The sequence below is a fragment of the Nelumbo nucifera genome, chromosome 4 (assembly GCF_055504915.1).
Source record: "Nelumbo nucifera cultivar China Antique chromosome 4, China Antique-T2T, whole genome shotgun sequence".
Classification (NCBI taxonomy): domain Eukaryota; kingdom Viridiplantae; phylum Streptophyta; class Magnoliopsida; order Proteales; family Nelumbonaceae; genus Nelumbo; species Nelumbo nucifera.
This window is the reverse complement of record NC_142652.1, coordinates 50,469,131-50,483,054: the sequence shown is the minus strand read 5'-3', so window position 1 is coordinate 50,483,054 and position 13,924 is coordinate 50,469,131. Positions and strand designations below refer to the sequence as shown.

Below are 13,924 nucleotides of genomic sequence, written 5' to 3'. Positions count from 1 at the left end.
ACATATTTTTTTCAAATCTAAAACAATTAATGGAGGGGAGCAAGATAGTGCATAAAGATCTAAGCGAGCATGAATTAAACGGGTGCGATCATACCAGCACTAATGCACCGGATCCCATCAGAACGCCAAAGTTAAGTGTGCTTGGGCGAGAGTAGTACTAGGATGGGTGACCTCTTGGGAAGTCCACGTGTAGCACCCCAATTTTATTAATATTTTATTTCGATTTGTATTTGCAAATTCCATTTGTTGTTTCGGCGATACAACTGGAAACAACGCGTCGGAAACTCGGACCATTTGCGGCACGATCGTCATTACTGAATGGCAACGATGCAAGAACCGGGCTTTCGGCATTCGTCATGCATTGTGGGCCCCGCGATAGTATTGCATCTATCCAGAGGTGTGGCAGATCTGAAAATCACACAATCCGCTCACGTAGGAGCTTGTGCACGGTTACCAAGGGAGGAAGGCTGCATACACAGTTTTTTCAAATCTAAAACAATTAATGGAGGGGAGCAAGATAGTGCATAAAGATCTAAGCGAGCATGAATTAAACGGGTGCGATCATACCAGCACTAATGCACCGAATCCCATCAGAACTCCGAAGTTAAGTGTGCTTGGGCAAGAGTAGTTCTAGGATGGGTGACCTCCTGGGAAGTCCTCGTGTTGCACCCCAATTTTATTAATATTTTATTTCGATATCGTATTTGCAAATTCCATTTTTCGTTTCGGCGAGACAAACGCAAACAACGCGCCGGATACTCGGACCATTTGCGGCACGATCGTCATTACTGAATGGGAACCGTGCAAAAACCGGGCTTTTGGCATTCGACGTGCATTGTTGGCCCCGCGATAGTATTGCATCTATCCGGGGGTGCGGCAGATCTGAAAAGCAAACACTCTGCTCACGTAGGAGCTTGTGCACGGTTACCAAGGGAGGAAGGCTGCATACACAGTTTTTTCAAATCTAAAACAATTAATGGAGGGGAGCAAGATAGTGCATAAAGATCTAAGCGAGCATGAATTAAACGGGTGCGATCATACCAGCACTAATGCACCGGATCCCATCAGAACTCCGAAGTTAAGTGTGCTAGGGCGAGAGTAGTACTAGGATGGGTGACCTCCTGCGAAGTCCTCGTGTTGCACCCCAATTTTATTAATATTTTTTTTCAATATCGTATTTTCAAATTCCATTTGTCGTTTCGGCGAGACAAACGCAAACAACGCGCCGGATACTCGGACCATTTGCGGCACGATCGTCCTTACTGAATGGCAACGATGCATGAACCGGACTTTCGGCATTCGTCATGCATTGTCGGCCCCGCGATAGTATTGCATCTATCCGGGGGTGCGGCAGATCTGAAAAGCAAACACTCTGCTCACGTAGGAGCTTGTGCACGGTTACCAAGGGAGGAAGGCTGCGTACACAGTTTTTTCAAGTCTAAAACAATTAATGGAGGGGAGCAAGATAGTGCATAAAGATCTAAGCGAGCATGAATTAAACGGGTGTGATCATACCAGCACTAATGCACCGGATCCAATCAGAACTCCGAAGTTAAGTGTGCTTGGGCGAGAGTAGTAGTAGGATGGGTGACCTCCTGGGAAGTCCTCGTGTTGCACCCCAATTTTATTAATATTTTATTTTGATTTGTATTTGCAAATTCCATTTGTTGTTTCGGCGATACAACTGGAAACAACGCGTCGGATACTCGGGCATTGTGGGCCCCGCGATAGTATTGCATTTATCCGGTGGTGCGGCAGATCTGAAAAGCAAACAATCCGCTCACGTAGGAGCTTGTGCACGGTTACCAAGGGTGGAAGGCTGCATACACATTTTTTTCAAATCTAAAACAATTAATGGAGGGGAGCAAGATAGTGCATAAAGATCTAAGCGAGCATGAATTAAACGGGTGCGATCATACCAGCACTAATGCACCGGATCCCATCAGAACGCCAAAGTTAAGTGTGCTTGGGCGAGAGTAGTACTAGGATGGGTGACCTCTTGGGAAGTCCTCGTGTTGCACCCCAATTTTATTAATATTTTATTTCGATTTGTATTTACAAATTCCATTTGTTGTTTCGGCGATACAACTGGAAACAACGCGTCGGATACTCGGACCATTTGCGGCACGATCGTCATTACTGAATGGCAACGATGCAAGAACCGGGCTTTCGGCATTCGTCATGCATTGTGGGCCCCGCGATAGTATTGCATCTATCCGGAGGTGTGGCAGATCTGAAAATCAAACAATCCGCTCACGTAGGAGCTTGTGCACGGTTACCAAGGGAGGAAGGCTGCATACACAGTTTTTTCAAATCTAAAACAATTAATGGAGGGGAGCAAGATAGTGCATAAAGATCTAAGCGAGCATGAATTAAACGGGTGCGATCATACCAGCACTAATGCACCGGATCCCATCAGAACTCTGAAGTTAAGTGTGCTTGGGCGAGAGTAGTTCTAGGATGGGTGACCTCCGGGGAAGTCCTCGTGTTGCACCCCAATTTTATTAATATTTTATTTCGATATCGTATTTGCAAATTCCATTTTTCGTTTCGGCAAGACAAACGCAAACAACGCGCCGGATACTCGGACCATTTGCGGCACGATCGTCATTACTGAATGGGAACCGTGCAAAAACCGGGCTTTTGGCATTCGACGTGCATTGTGGGCCCCGCGATAGTATTGCTTCTATCCGGGGGTGCGGCAGATCTGAAAAGCAAACACTCTGCTCACGTAGGAGCTTGTGCACGGTTGCCAAGGGAGGAAGGCTGCATACACAGTTAGTTCAAATCTAAAACAATTAATGGAGGGGAGCAAGATAGTGCATAAAGATCTAAGCGAGCATGAATTAAAAGGGTGCGATCATACCAGCACTAATGCACCGGATCCCATCAGAACTCCGAAGTTAAGTGTGCTAGGGCGAGAGTAGTACTAGGATGGGTGACCTCCTGGGAAGTCCTCGTGTTGCACCCCAATTTTATTAATATTTTTTTTCAATATCGTATTTTCAAATTCCATTTGTCGTTTCGTCGAGACAAACGCAAACAACGCGCCGGATACTCGGACCATTTGCGGCACGATCGTCCTTACTGAATGGCAACGATGCATGAACCGGACTTTCGGCATTCGTCATGCATTGTGGGCCCCGCGATAGTTTTGCATCTATCCGGGGGTGCGGCAGATCTGAAAAGCAAACACTCTGCTCACGTAGGAGCTTGTGCACGGTTACCAAGGGAGGAAGGCTGCATACACAGTTTTTTCAAGTCTAAAACAATTAATGGAGGGGAGCAAGATAGTGCATAAAGATCTAAGCGAGCATGAATTAAACGGGTGCGATCATACCAGCACTAATGCACCGGATCCCATCAGAACTCCGAAGTTAAGTGTGCTTGGGCGAGAGTAGTAGTAGGATGGGTGACCTCCTGGGAAGTCCTCGTGTTGCACCCCAATTTTATTAATATTTTATTTTGATTTGTATTTGCAAATTCCATTTGTTGTTTCGGCGATACAACTGGAAACAACGCGTCTGATACTCGGACCATTTGCGGCACGATCGTCATTACTATATGGCAACAATGCAGGAACCGGGCTTTCGGCATTCGTCGTGCATTGTGGGCCCCGCGATAGTATTGCATTTATCCGGTGGTGCGGCAGATCTGAAAAGCAAACAATCCGCTCACGTAGGAGCTTGTGCACGGTTACCAAGGGAGGAAGGCTGCATACACAGTTTTTTCAAATCTAAAACAATTAATGGAGGGGAGCAAGATAGTGCATAGAGATCTAAGCGAGCAAGAATTAAAGGGGTGCGATCATACCAGCACTAATGCACCGGATCCCATCAGAACTCCGAAGTTAAGAATGCTTGGGCGAGAGTATTACTACAATGGGTGACCTCCTGGGAAGTCCTCGTGTTGCACCCCAATTTTATTAATATTTTATTTTGATTTGTATTTGCAAATTCCATTTGTTGTTTCGGCGATACAACTGGAAACAACGCGTCGGATACTCGGACCATTTGCGGCACGATCGTCATTACTGAATGGCAATGGTGCAAGAACCGGGCTTTCGGCATTCGTCATGCATTGTGGACCCCGCGATAGTATTGCATCTATCCGGAGGTGCGTCAGATCTGAAAAGCAAACACTCCGCTCACGTAGGAGCTTGTGCACGGTTACCAAGGGAGGAAGGCTGCATACACATTTTTTTCAAATCTAAAACAAATAATGGAGGGGAGCAAGATAGTACATAAAGGTCTAAGCGAGCATGAATTAAACGGGTGCGATCATACCAGCACTAATGCACCGGATCCCATCAGAACTCCGAAGATAAGTGTGGTTGGGCCAGAGTAGTACTAGGATGGGTGACATCCTGGGAAGTCCTCGTGTTGCACCCCAATTTTATTAATATTTTATTTCGATATCGTATTTGCAAATTCCATTTGTCGTTTCGGCGAGACAAACGCAAACAACGCGCCGGATACTCGGACAATTTGCGGCACCATCGTAATTACTGCTGAATGGGAACCGTGCAAAAACCGGGCTTTTGGCATTCGTCGTGCATTGTGGGCCCCGCGATAGTATTGCATCTATCCGGGGGTGCGGCAGATCTGAAAAGCAAACACTCTGCTCACGTAGGAGCTTGTGCACGGTTACCAAGGGAGGAAGGCTGCATACACAGTTTTTTCAAATCTAAAACAATTAATGGAGGGGAGCAAGATAGTACATAAAGATCTAGGCGAGCATGAATTAAACGGGTGCGATCATACCAGCACTAATGCACCGGATCCCATCGGAACTCCGAAGTTAAGTATGCTTGGGCGAAGGTAGTACTAGAATGGGTGACCTCCTAGGAAGTCCTCGTGTCGCACCCCAATTTTATTAATATTTTATTTTGATTTGTATTTGCAAATTCCATTTGTTGTATCGGCGATACAACTGGAAACAACGCGTCGGATACTCGGACCATTTGCGGCACGATCGTCATTACTGAATGGCAACGATGCAAGAACCGGGCTTTCGGCATTCGTCATGCATTGTGGACCCCGCGATAGTATTGCATCTACCCGGAGGTGCGGCAGATCTGAAAAGCAAACACTCCGCTCACGTAGGAGCTTGTGCACGGTTACCAACGGAGGAAGGCTGCGTACACATTTTTTTCAAATCTAAAACAAATAATGGAGGGGAGCAAGATAGTTCATAAAGAACTAAGCAAGCATGAATTAAACGGGTGCGATCATACCAGCACTAATGCACCGGATCCCATCAGAATTCCGAAGTTAAGTGTGCTTGGGCGAGAGTAGTACTAGGATGGGTGACCTCCTTGGAAGTCCACGTGTTTCACCCCAATTTTGTTAATATTTTATTTCGATATCGTATTTGCAAATTCCATTTGTCGTTTCGGCGAGACAAACGCAAACAACGCGCCGGATACTCGGACCGTTTGCGGCATGATCGTCATTACTGAATGGGAACCGTGCAAAAACCGGGCTTTTGGCATTCGTCGTGCATTGTGGGCCCCGCGATATTATTGCATCAATCCGGGGGTGCGGCAGATCTAAAAAGCAAACACTCTGCTCACGTAGGAGCTTGTGCACGGTTACCAAGGGAGGAAGGCTGCATACACAGTTTTTTCATGTCTAAAACAATTAATGTAGGGGAGCAAGATAGTGCATAAAGATCTAAGCGAGCCTGAATTAAACGGGTGCGATCATAGCAGCACTAATGCACCGGATCCCATCAGAACTCCGATGTTAAGCGTGCTTGGGCGAGAGTAGTACTAGGTTCGGTGACCTCCGGGGAAGTCCTCGTGTTGCACCCCAATTTTATTAATATTTTATTTTAATTTGTATTTGCAAATTCCTTTTGTTGTTTCTGGGAGACAACTGGAAACAATGTGTCGAATACTCGGACCATTTGCGGCACGATCGTCATTACTGAATGGCAACGATGCAGGAACCGGGCTTTCGGCATTCGTCGTGCATTGTGGGCCCCGCGATAATATTGCATTTATCCAGTGGTGCGGCAGATCTGAAAAGCAAACAATCCGCTCACGTAGGAGCTTGTGCACGGTTACCAAGGGAGGAAGGTTGCATACACAGTTTTTTCAAATCTAAAACAATTAATGGAGGGGAGCAAGATAGTGCATAAAGATCTAAGCGAGCATGAATTAAACGAGTGCGATCATACCAGCACTAATGCACCGGATCCCATAAGAACTCCGAAGTTAAGTGTGCTTGGGCGAGAGTCGTACTAGAATGGGTGACCTCCTGGGAAGTCCTCGTGTTGCACCCCAATTTTATTAATATTTTATTTTGATTTGTATTTGCAAATTCCATTTGTTGTTTTGGCGATACAACTGGAAACAACGCGTCGGATACTCAGACCATTTGCGGCACGATCGTCATTACTGAATGTCAACGATGCAAGAATCGGGCTTTAGGCATTCGTCATGCATTGTGGGCCCCGAGATAGTATTGCATCTATCCGGAGGTGCGGCAGATCTGAAAAGCAAACACTCTGCTCACGTAGGAGCTTGTGCACGGTTACCAAGGGTGGAAGGCTGCATACACATTTTTTTCAAATCTAAAACAATTAATGGAGGGGAGCAAGATAGTGCATAAAGATCTAAGCGAGCATGAATTAAACGGGTGCGATCATACCAGCACTAATGCACCGGATCCCATCAGAACGCCAAAGTTAAGTGTGCTTGGGCGAGAGTAGTACTAGGATGGGTGACCTCTTGGGAAGTCCTCGTGTTGCACCCCAATTTTATTAATATTTTATTTCGATTTGTATTTGCAAATTCCATTTGTTGTTTCGGCGATACAACTGGAAACAACGCGTCGGATACTCGGACCATTTGCGGCACGATCGTCATTACTGAATGGCAACGATGCAAGAACCGGGCTTTCGGCATTCGTCATGCATTGTGGGCCCCGCGATAGTATTGCATCTATCCGGAGGTGTGGCAGATCTGAAAATCACACAATCCGCTCACGTAGGAGCTTGTGCACGGTTACCAAGGGAGGAAGGCTGCATACACAGTTTTTTCAAATCTAAAACAATTAATGGAGGGGAGCAAGATAGTGCATAAAGATCTAAGCGAGCATGAATTAAACGGGTGCGATCATACCAGCACTAATGCACCGGATCCCATCAGAACTCCGAAGTTAAGTGTGCTTGGGCGAGAGTAGTTCTAGGATGGGTGACCTCCTGGGAAGTCCTCTTGTTGCACCCCAATTTTATTAATATTTTATTTCGATATCGTATTTGCAAATTCCATTTTTCGTTTCGGCGAGACAAACGCAAACAACGCGCCGGATACTCGGACCATTTGCGGCACGATCGTCATTACTGAATGGGAACCGTGCAAAAACCGGGCTTTTGGCATTCGACGTGCATTGTGGGCCCCGCGATAGTATTGCATCTATCCGGGGGTGCGGCAGATCTGAAAAGCAAACACTCTGCTCACGTAGGAGCTTGTGCACGGTTACCAAGGGAGGAAGGCTGCATACACAGTTTTTTCAAATCTAAAACAATTAATGGAGGGGAGCAAGATAGTGCATAAAGATCTAAGCGAGCATGAATTAAACGGGTGCGATCATACCAGCACTAATGCACCGGATCCCATCAGAACTCCGAAGTTAAGTGTGCTAGGGCGAGAGTAGTACTAGGATGGGTGACCTCCTGCGAAGTCCTCGTGTTGCACCCCAATTTTATTAATATTTTTTTTCAATATCGTATTTTCAAATTCCATTTGTCGTTTCGGCGAGACAAACGCAAACAACGCGCCGGATACTCGGACCATTTGCGGCACGATCGTCCTTACTGAATGGCAACGATGCATGAACCGGACTTTCGGCATTCGTCATGCATTGTGGGCCCCGCGATAGTATTGCATCTATCCGGGGGTGCGGCAGATCTGAAAAGCAAACACTCTGCTCACGTAGGAGCTTGTGCACGGTTACCAAGGGAGGAAGGCTGCGTACACAGTTTTTTCAAGTCTAAAACAATTAATGGAGGGGAGCAAGATAGTGCATAAAGATCTAAGCGAGCATGAATTAAACGGGTGCGATCATACCAGCACTAATGCACCGGATCCCATCAGAACTCCGAAGTTAAGTGTGCTTGGGCGAGAGTAGTAGTAGGATGGGTGACCTCCTGGGAAGTCCTCGTGTTGCACCCCAATTTTATTAATATTTTATTTTGATTTGTATTTGCAAATTCCATTTGTTTTTTCTGGGAGACAACTGGAAACAATGCGTCGGATACTCGGACCATTTGCGGCACGATCGTCATTACTATATGGCAACGATGCAGGAACCGGGCTTTCGGCATTCGTCGTACATTGTCGGCCCCGCGACACTATTGCATTTATCCGGTGGTGCGGCACATCTGAAAAGCAAACAATCCGCTCACGTAGGAGTTTGTGCACGGTTACCAAGGGAGGAAGGCTGCATACACAGTTTTTTCAAATCTAAAACAATTAATGGAGGGGAGCAAGATAGTGCATAAAGATCTAAGCGAGCATGAACTAAACGGGTGCGATCGTACCAGCACTAATGCACCGGATCCCATCAGAACTCCGAAGTTAAGTATGCTTGGGCGAGAGTAGTACTAGAATGGGTGACCTCCTAGGAAGTCCTCGTGTTGCACCCCAATTTTATTACTATTTTATTTTGATTTGTATTTGCAAATTCCATTTGTTGTTTCGGCGATACAACTGGAAACAACGCGTGGGATACTCGGACCATTTGCGGCACGATCGTCATTACTGAATGGCAACGATGCAAGAACCGGGCTTTCGGCATTCGTCATGCATTGTGGGCCCCGCGAAAGTATTGCATCTATCCGGAAGTGCGGCAGATCTGAAAAGCAAACACTCCGCTCACGTAGGAGCTTGTGCACGGTTACCAAGGGAGGAAGGCTGCATACACATTTTTTTCAAATCTAAAACAATTAATGGAGGGGAGCAAGATAGTGCATAAAGATCTAAGCGAGCATGAATTAAACGGGTGCGATCATACCAGCACTAATGCACCGGATCCCATCAGAACTCCGAAGTTAGGTGTGCTTGGGCGAGAGTAGTTCTAGGATGGGTGACCTCCTGGGAAGTCCTCGTGTTGCACCCCAATTTTATTAATATTTTATTTCGATATCGTATTTGCAAATTCCATTTGTCGTTTCGGCGAGACAAACGCAAACAACGCACCGGATACTCGGACCATTTGCGGCACGATCGTCATTACTGAATGGGAACCGTGCAAAAACCGGGCTTTTGGCATTCGTCGTGCATTGTGGGCCCCGCGATAGTATTGCATCTATCCGGGGGTGCGGCAGATCTGAAAAACAAACACTCTGCTCACGTAGGAGCTTGTGCGCGGTTACCAAGGGAGGAAGGCTGCATACACAGTTTTTTCAAATCTAAAACAATTAATGGAGGGGAGCAAGATAGTGCATAAAGATCTAAGCGAGCATGAATTAAACGGGTGCGATCATACCAGCACTAATACACCGGATCCCATCAGAACTCCAAAGTTAAGCGTGCTTGGGCGAGAGTAGTACTAGGATGGGTGACCTCCTGGGAAGTCCTCGTGTGGCACCCCAATTTTATTAATATTTTATTTTGATTTGTATTTGCAAATTCCATTTGTTGTTTCTGGGAGACAACTGGAAACAATGCGTCGGATACTCGGACCATTTGCGGCACGATCGTCATTACTGAATGGCAACGATGCAGGAACCGGACTTTCGGCATTCGTCGTGCATTGTGGGCCCCGCGATAGTATTGCATTTATCCGGTGGTGCGGCAGATCTGAAAAGCAAACAATCCGCTCACGTAGGAGCTTGTGCACGGTTACCAAGGGAGGAAGGCTGCATACACAGTTTTTTCAAATCTAAAACAATTAATGCAGGGGAGCAAGATAGTGCATAAAGATCTAAGCGAGCATGAATTAAACGGGTGCGATCATACCAGCATTAATGCACCGGATCCAATCAGAACTCTGAAGTTAAGAGTGCTTGGGCGAGAGTAGTACTAGAATGGGTGACTTCCTGGGAAGTCCTCGTGTTGCACCCCAATTTTATTAATATTTTATTTTGATTTGTATTTGCAAATTCCATTTGTTGTTTCGGCGATACAACTGGAAACAACGCGTCGGATACTCGGACCATTTGCGGCACGATCGTCATTACTGAATGGCAACGATGCAAGAACCGGGCTTTTGGCATTCGTCGTGCATTGTGGGCCCCGCGATAGTATTGCATCTATCCGGGGGTGCGGCAGATCTGAGAAGCAAACACTCTGCTCACGTAGAAGCTTGTGCACAGTTACCAAGGGAGGAAGGCTGCATACATAGTTTTTTCAAGTCTAAAACAATTAATGGAGGGAAGCAAGATAGTGCATAAAGATCTAAGCGAGAATGAATTAATCGGGTGCGATCATACCAGCACTAATGCACCGGATCCCATCAGAACTCCGAAGTTAGGTGTGCTTGGGCGAGATTATTTCTAGGATGGGTGACCTCCTGGGAAGTCCTCGTGTTGCACCCCAATTTTATTAATATTTTATTTCGATATCGTATTTGCAAATTCCATTTGTCGTTTCGGCGAGACAAACGCAAACAACGCACCGGATACTAGGACCATTTGCGGCACGATCGTCATTACTGAATGGGAACCGTGCAAAAACCGGGCTTTTGGCATTCGTCGTGCATTGTGGGCCCCGCGATAGTATTGCATCTATCCGGGGGTGCGGCAGATCTGAAAAGCAAACACTCTGCTCACGTAGGAGCTTGTGCGCGGTTACCAAGGGAGGAAAGCTGCATACACAGTTTTTTCAAATCTAAAACAATTAATGGAGGGGTGCAAGATAGTGCATAAAGATATAAGCGAACATGAATTAAACGTGTGCGATCATACCAGCACTAATACACCGTATCCCATCAGAACTCCAAAGTTAAGCGTGCTTGGGCGAGAGTAGTACTAGGATGGGCGACCTCCTGGGAAGTCCTCATGTTGCACCCCAATTTTATTAATATTTTATTTTGATTTGTATTTGCAAATTCCATTTGTTGTTTCGGCGATACAACTGGAAACAACGCGTCGGATACTCGGACCATTTGCGGCACGATCGTCATTACTGAATGGCAACGATGCAAGAACCGGGCTTTTGGCATTCGTCATGCATTGTGGGCCCCGCGAAAGTATTGCATCTATCCGTAAGTGCGGCAGATCTGAAAAGCAAACACTCCGCTCACGTAGGAGCTTGTGCACGGTTACCAAGGGAGGAAGGCTGCATACACATTTTTTTCAAATCTAAAACAATTAATGCAGGGGAGCAAGATAGTGCATAAAGATCTAAGCGAGCATGAATTAAACGGGTGCGATCATACCAGCATTAATGCACCGGATCCAATCAGAACTCTGAAGTTAAGAGTGCTTGGGCGAGAGTAGTACTAGAATGGGTGACTTCCTGGGAAGTCCTCGTGTTGCACCCCAATTTTATTAATATTTTATTTTGATTTGTATTTGCAAATTCCATTTGTTGTTTCGGCGATACAACTGGAAACAACGCGTCGGATACTCGAACCATTTGCGGCACGATCGTCATTACTGAATGGCAACGATGCAAGAACCGGGCTTTTGGCATTCGTCGTGCATTGTGGGCCCCGCGATAGTATTGCATCTATCCGGGGGTGCGGCAGATCTGAAAAGCAAACACTCTGCTCACGTAGGAGCTTGTGCACGGTTACCAAGGGAGGAAGGCTGCATACATAGTTTTTTCAAGTCTAAAACAATTAATGGAGGGAAGCAAGATAGTGCATAAAGATCTAAGCGAGCATGAATTAATCGGGTGCGATCATACCAGCACTAATGTACCGGATCCCATCAGAACTCCGAAGTTAAGCGTGCTTAGGCGAGAGTAGTACTAGGATGGGTGACCTCCTGGTAAGTCCTCGTGTTGCACCCCAATTTTATTAATATTTTATTTTGATTTGTATTTGCAAATTCCATTTGTTTTTTCAGGGAGACAACTGGAAACAATGCGTCGGATACTCGGACCATTTGCGGCACGATCGTCATTATTATATGGCAACGATGCAGGAATCGGGCTTTCGGCATTCGTCGTGCATTGTCGGCCCCGCGACACTATTGCATTTATCCGGTGGTGCGGCACATCTGAAAAGCAAACAATCCGCTCACGTAGGAGCTTGTGCACGGTTACCAAGGGAGGAAGGCTGCATACACAGTTTTTTCAAATCTAAAACAATTAATGGAAGGGGGCAAGATAGTGCATAAAGATCTAGGCGAGCATGAACTAAACGGGTGCGATCATACCAGCACTAATGCACCGGATCCCATCAGAACTCCGAAGTTAAGTATGCTTGGGCGAGAGTAGTACTAGAATGGGTGACCTCCTGGGAAGTCCTCGTGTTGCACCCCAATTTTATTAATATTTTATTTTGATTTGTATTTGCAAATTCCATTTGTTGTTTCGGCGATACAACTGGAAACAACGCGTCGGATACTCGGACCATTTGCGGCACGATCGTCATTACTGAATGGCAACGATGCAAGAACCGGGCTTTTGGCATTCGTCATGCATTGTGGGCCCCGCGAAAGTATTGCATCTATCCGTAAGTGCAGCAGATCTGAAAAGCAAACACTCCGCTCACGTAGGAGCTTGTGCACGGTTACCAAGGGAGGAAGGCTGCATACACATTTTTTTCCAATCTAAAACAATTAATGGAGGGGAGCAAGATAGTGCATAAAGATCTAAGCGAGCATGAATTAAACGGGTGCGATCATACCAGCACTAATGCACCGGATCCCATCAGAACTCCGAAGTTAGGTGTGCTTGGGCGAGATTATTTCTAGGATGGGTGACCTCCTGGGAAGTCCTCGTGTTGCACCCCAATTTTATTAATATTTTATTTCGATATCGTATTTGCAAATTCCATTTGTCGTTTCGGCGAGACAAACGCAAACAACGCACCGGATACTAGGACCATTTGCGGCACGATCGTCATTACTGAATGGGAACCGTGCAAAAACCGGGCTTTTGGCATTCGTCGTGCATTGTGGGCCCCGCGATAGTATTGCATCTATCCGGGGGTGCGGCAGATCTGAAAAGCAAACACTCTGCTCACGTAGGAGCTTGTGCGTGGTTACCAAGGGAGGAAGGCTGCATACACAGTTTTTTCAAATCTAAAACAATTAATGGAGGGGAGCAAGATAGTGCATAAAGATATAAGCGAACATGAATTAAACGTGTGCGATCATACCAGCACTAATACACCGTATCCCATCAGAACTCCAAAGTTAAGCGTGCTTGGGCGAGAGTAGTACTAGGATGGGCGACCTCCTGGGAAGTCCTCATGTTGCACCCCAATTTTATTAATATTTTATTTTGATTTGTATTTGCAAATTCCATTTGTTGTTTCGGCGATACAACTGGAAACAACGCGTCGGATACTCGGACCATTTGCGGCACGATCGTCATTACTGAATGGCAACGATGCAAGAACCGGGCTTTTGGCATTCGTCATGCATTGTGGGCCCCGCAAAAGTATTGCATCTATCCGTAAGTGCGGCAGATCTGAAAAGCAAACACTCCGCTCACGTAGGAGCTTGTGCACGGTTACCAAGGGAGGAAGGCTGCATACACATTTTTTTCAAATCTAAAACAATTAATGCAGGGGAGCAAGATAGTGCATAAAGATCTAAGCGAGCATGAATTAAACGGGTGCGATCATACCAGCATTAATGCACCGGATCCAATCAGAACTCTGAAGTTAAGAGTGCTTGGGCGAGAGTAGTACTAGAATGGGTGACTTCCTGGGAAGTCCTCGTGTTGCACCCCAATTTTATTAATATTTTATTTTGATTTGTATTTGCAAATTCCATTTGTTGTTTCGGCGATACA

The 13,924-nt window shown here is 46.1% G+C and overlaps 22 non-coding genes and 8 pseudogenes across 22 annotated transcripts; all 30 read left to right on the top strand.

Annotated features, from left to right (window-relative positions):
- Positions 1 to 80: 80 nt before the first annotated feature.
- LOC148793075 (5S ribosomal RNA) lies at positions 81 to 199 on the top strand (annotated as a pseudogene).
- A 354-nt stretch (positions 200 to 553) lies between these two features.
- LOC148793074 (5S ribosomal RNA) lies at positions 554 to 672 on the top strand (annotated as a pseudogene).
- A 355-nt stretch (positions 673 to 1,027) lies between these two features.
- On the top strand, positions 1,028 to 1,146 carry LOC148793073 (5S ribosomal RNA). Its single transcript, XR_016071802.1, has one exon. It is a non-coding gene; the product is annotated as a 5S ribosomal RNA (ribosomal RNA).
- Positions 1,147 to 1,501: 355 nt separating this feature from the next.
- LOC148793072 (5S ribosomal RNA) lies at positions 1,502 to 1,620 on the top strand. Its single transcript, XR_016068959.1, has one exon. It is a non-coding gene; the product is annotated as a 5S ribosomal RNA (ribosomal RNA).
- A 285-nt stretch (positions 1,621 to 1,905) lies between these two features.
- On the top strand, positions 1,906 to 2,024 carry LOC148793071 (5S ribosomal RNA). The gene has a single exon (XR_016069480.1). It is a non-coding gene; the product is annotated as a 5S ribosomal RNA (ribosomal RNA).
- Positions 2,025 to 2,378: 354 nt separating this feature from the next.
- LOC148793070 (5S ribosomal RNA) lies at positions 2,379 to 2,497 on the top strand. Its single transcript, XR_016069514.1, has one exon. It is a non-coding gene; the product is annotated as a 5S ribosomal RNA (ribosomal RNA).
- A 355-nt stretch (positions 2,498 to 2,852) lies between these two features.
- On the top strand, positions 2,853 to 2,971 carry LOC148793069 (5S ribosomal RNA). The gene has a single exon (XR_016070641.1). It is a non-coding gene; the product is annotated as a 5S ribosomal RNA (ribosomal RNA).
- A 355-nt stretch (positions 2,972 to 3,326) lies between these two features.
- Positions 3,327 to 3,445, top strand: LOC148793068 (5S ribosomal RNA). Its single transcript, XR_016072113.1, has one exon. It is a non-coding gene; the product is annotated as a 5S ribosomal RNA (ribosomal RNA).
- Positions 3,446 to 3,799: 354 nt separating this feature from the next.
- LOC148793067 (5S ribosomal RNA) lies at positions 3,800 to 3,918 on the top strand. The gene has a single exon (XR_016068991.1). It is a non-coding gene; the product is annotated as a 5S ribosomal RNA (ribosomal RNA).
- Positions 3,919 to 4,272: 354 nt separating this feature from the next.
- Positions 4,273 to 4,391, top strand: LOC148793066 (5S ribosomal RNA; annotated as a pseudogene).
- A 358-nt stretch (positions 4,392 to 4,749) lies between these two features.
- Positions 4,750 to 4,868, top strand: LOC148793065 (5S ribosomal RNA). Its single transcript, XR_016070356.1, has one exon. It is a non-coding gene; the product is annotated as a 5S ribosomal RNA (ribosomal RNA).
- Positions 4,869 to 5,222: 354 nt separating this feature from the next.
- Positions 5,223 to 5,341, top strand: LOC148793064 (5S ribosomal RNA). Its single transcript, XR_016070549.1, has one exon. It is a non-coding gene; the product is annotated as a 5S ribosomal RNA (ribosomal RNA).
- A 355-nt stretch (positions 5,342 to 5,696) lies between these two features.
- On the top strand, positions 5,697 to 5,815 carry LOC148793063 (5S ribosomal RNA; annotated as a pseudogene).
- Positions 5,816 to 6,169: 354 nt separating this feature from the next.
- Positions 6,170 to 6,288, top strand: LOC148793062 (5S ribosomal RNA). The gene has a single exon (XR_016069449.1). It is a non-coding gene; the product is annotated as a 5S ribosomal RNA (ribosomal RNA).
- A 354-nt stretch (positions 6,289 to 6,642) lies between these two features.
- On the top strand, positions 6,643 to 6,761 carry LOC148793061 (5S ribosomal RNA). Its single transcript, XR_016069479.1, has one exon. It is a non-coding gene; the product is annotated as a 5S ribosomal RNA (ribosomal RNA).
- Positions 6,762 to 7,115: 354 nt separating this feature from the next.
- On the top strand, positions 7,116 to 7,234 carry LOC148793060 (5S ribosomal RNA). The gene has a single exon (XR_016069373.1). It is a non-coding gene; the product is annotated as a 5S ribosomal RNA (ribosomal RNA).
- A 355-nt stretch (positions 7,235 to 7,589) lies between these two features.
- On the top strand, positions 7,590 to 7,708 carry LOC148793059 (5S ribosomal RNA). Its single transcript, XR_016071800.1, has one exon. It is a non-coding gene; the product is annotated as a 5S ribosomal RNA (ribosomal RNA).
- Positions 7,709 to 8,063: 355 nt separating this feature from the next.
- Positions 8,064 to 8,182, top strand: LOC148793058 (5S ribosomal RNA). Its single transcript, XR_016072112.1, has one exon. It is a non-coding gene; the product is annotated as a 5S ribosomal RNA (ribosomal RNA).
- Positions 8,183 to 8,536: 354 nt separating this feature from the next.
- On the top strand, positions 8,537 to 8,655 carry LOC148793057 (5S ribosomal RNA). Its single transcript, XR_016070395.1, has one exon. It is a non-coding gene; the product is annotated as a 5S ribosomal RNA (ribosomal RNA).
- A 354-nt stretch (positions 8,656 to 9,009) lies between these two features.
- LOC148793056 (5S ribosomal RNA) lies at positions 9,010 to 9,128 on the top strand. The gene has a single exon (XR_016069370.1). It is a non-coding gene; the product is annotated as a 5S ribosomal RNA (ribosomal RNA).
- A 355-nt stretch (positions 9,129 to 9,483) lies between these two features.
- LOC148793055 (5S ribosomal RNA) lies at positions 9,484 to 9,602 on the top strand. Its single transcript, XR_016074963.1, has one exon. It is a non-coding gene; the product is annotated as a 5S ribosomal RNA (ribosomal RNA).
- A 354-nt stretch (positions 9,603 to 9,956) lies between these two features.
- On the top strand, positions 9,957 to 10,075 carry LOC148793054 (5S ribosomal RNA). Its single transcript, XR_016070103.1, has one exon. It is a non-coding gene; the product is annotated as a 5S ribosomal RNA (ribosomal RNA).
- A 354-nt stretch (positions 10,076 to 10,429) lies between these two features.
- LOC148793053 (5S ribosomal RNA) lies at positions 10,430 to 10,548 on the top strand (annotated as a pseudogene).
- A 355-nt stretch (positions 10,549 to 10,903) lies between these two features.
- Positions 10,904 to 11,022, top strand: LOC148793052 (5S ribosomal RNA; annotated as a pseudogene).
- A 354-nt stretch (positions 11,023 to 11,376) lies between these two features.
- LOC148793051 (5S ribosomal RNA) lies at positions 11,377 to 11,495 on the top strand. The gene has a single exon (XR_016070102.1). It is a non-coding gene; the product is annotated as a 5S ribosomal RNA (ribosomal RNA).
- A 354-nt stretch (positions 11,496 to 11,849) lies between these two features.
- On the top strand, positions 11,850 to 11,968 carry LOC148793050 (5S ribosomal RNA). Its single transcript, XR_016069663.1, has one exon. It is a non-coding gene; the product is annotated as a 5S ribosomal RNA (ribosomal RNA).
- A 354-nt stretch (positions 11,969 to 12,322) lies between these two features.
- LOC148793049 (5S ribosomal RNA) lies at positions 12,323 to 12,441 on the top strand. The gene has a single exon (XR_016073609.1). It is a non-coding gene; the product is annotated as a 5S ribosomal RNA (ribosomal RNA).
- A 354-nt stretch (positions 12,442 to 12,795) lies between these two features.
- On the top strand, positions 12,796 to 12,914 carry LOC148793048 (5S ribosomal RNA; annotated as a pseudogene).
- Positions 12,915 to 13,269: 355 nt separating this feature from the next.
- Positions 13,270 to 13,388, top strand: LOC148793047 (5S ribosomal RNA; annotated as a pseudogene).
- A 354-nt stretch (positions 13,389 to 13,742) lies between these two features.
- Positions 13,743 to 13,861, top strand: LOC148793046 (5S ribosomal RNA). Its single transcript, XR_016070101.1, has one exon. It is a non-coding gene; the product is annotated as a 5S ribosomal RNA (ribosomal RNA).
- The last annotated feature ends 63 nt before the right edge of the window (positions 13,862 to 13,924 follow it).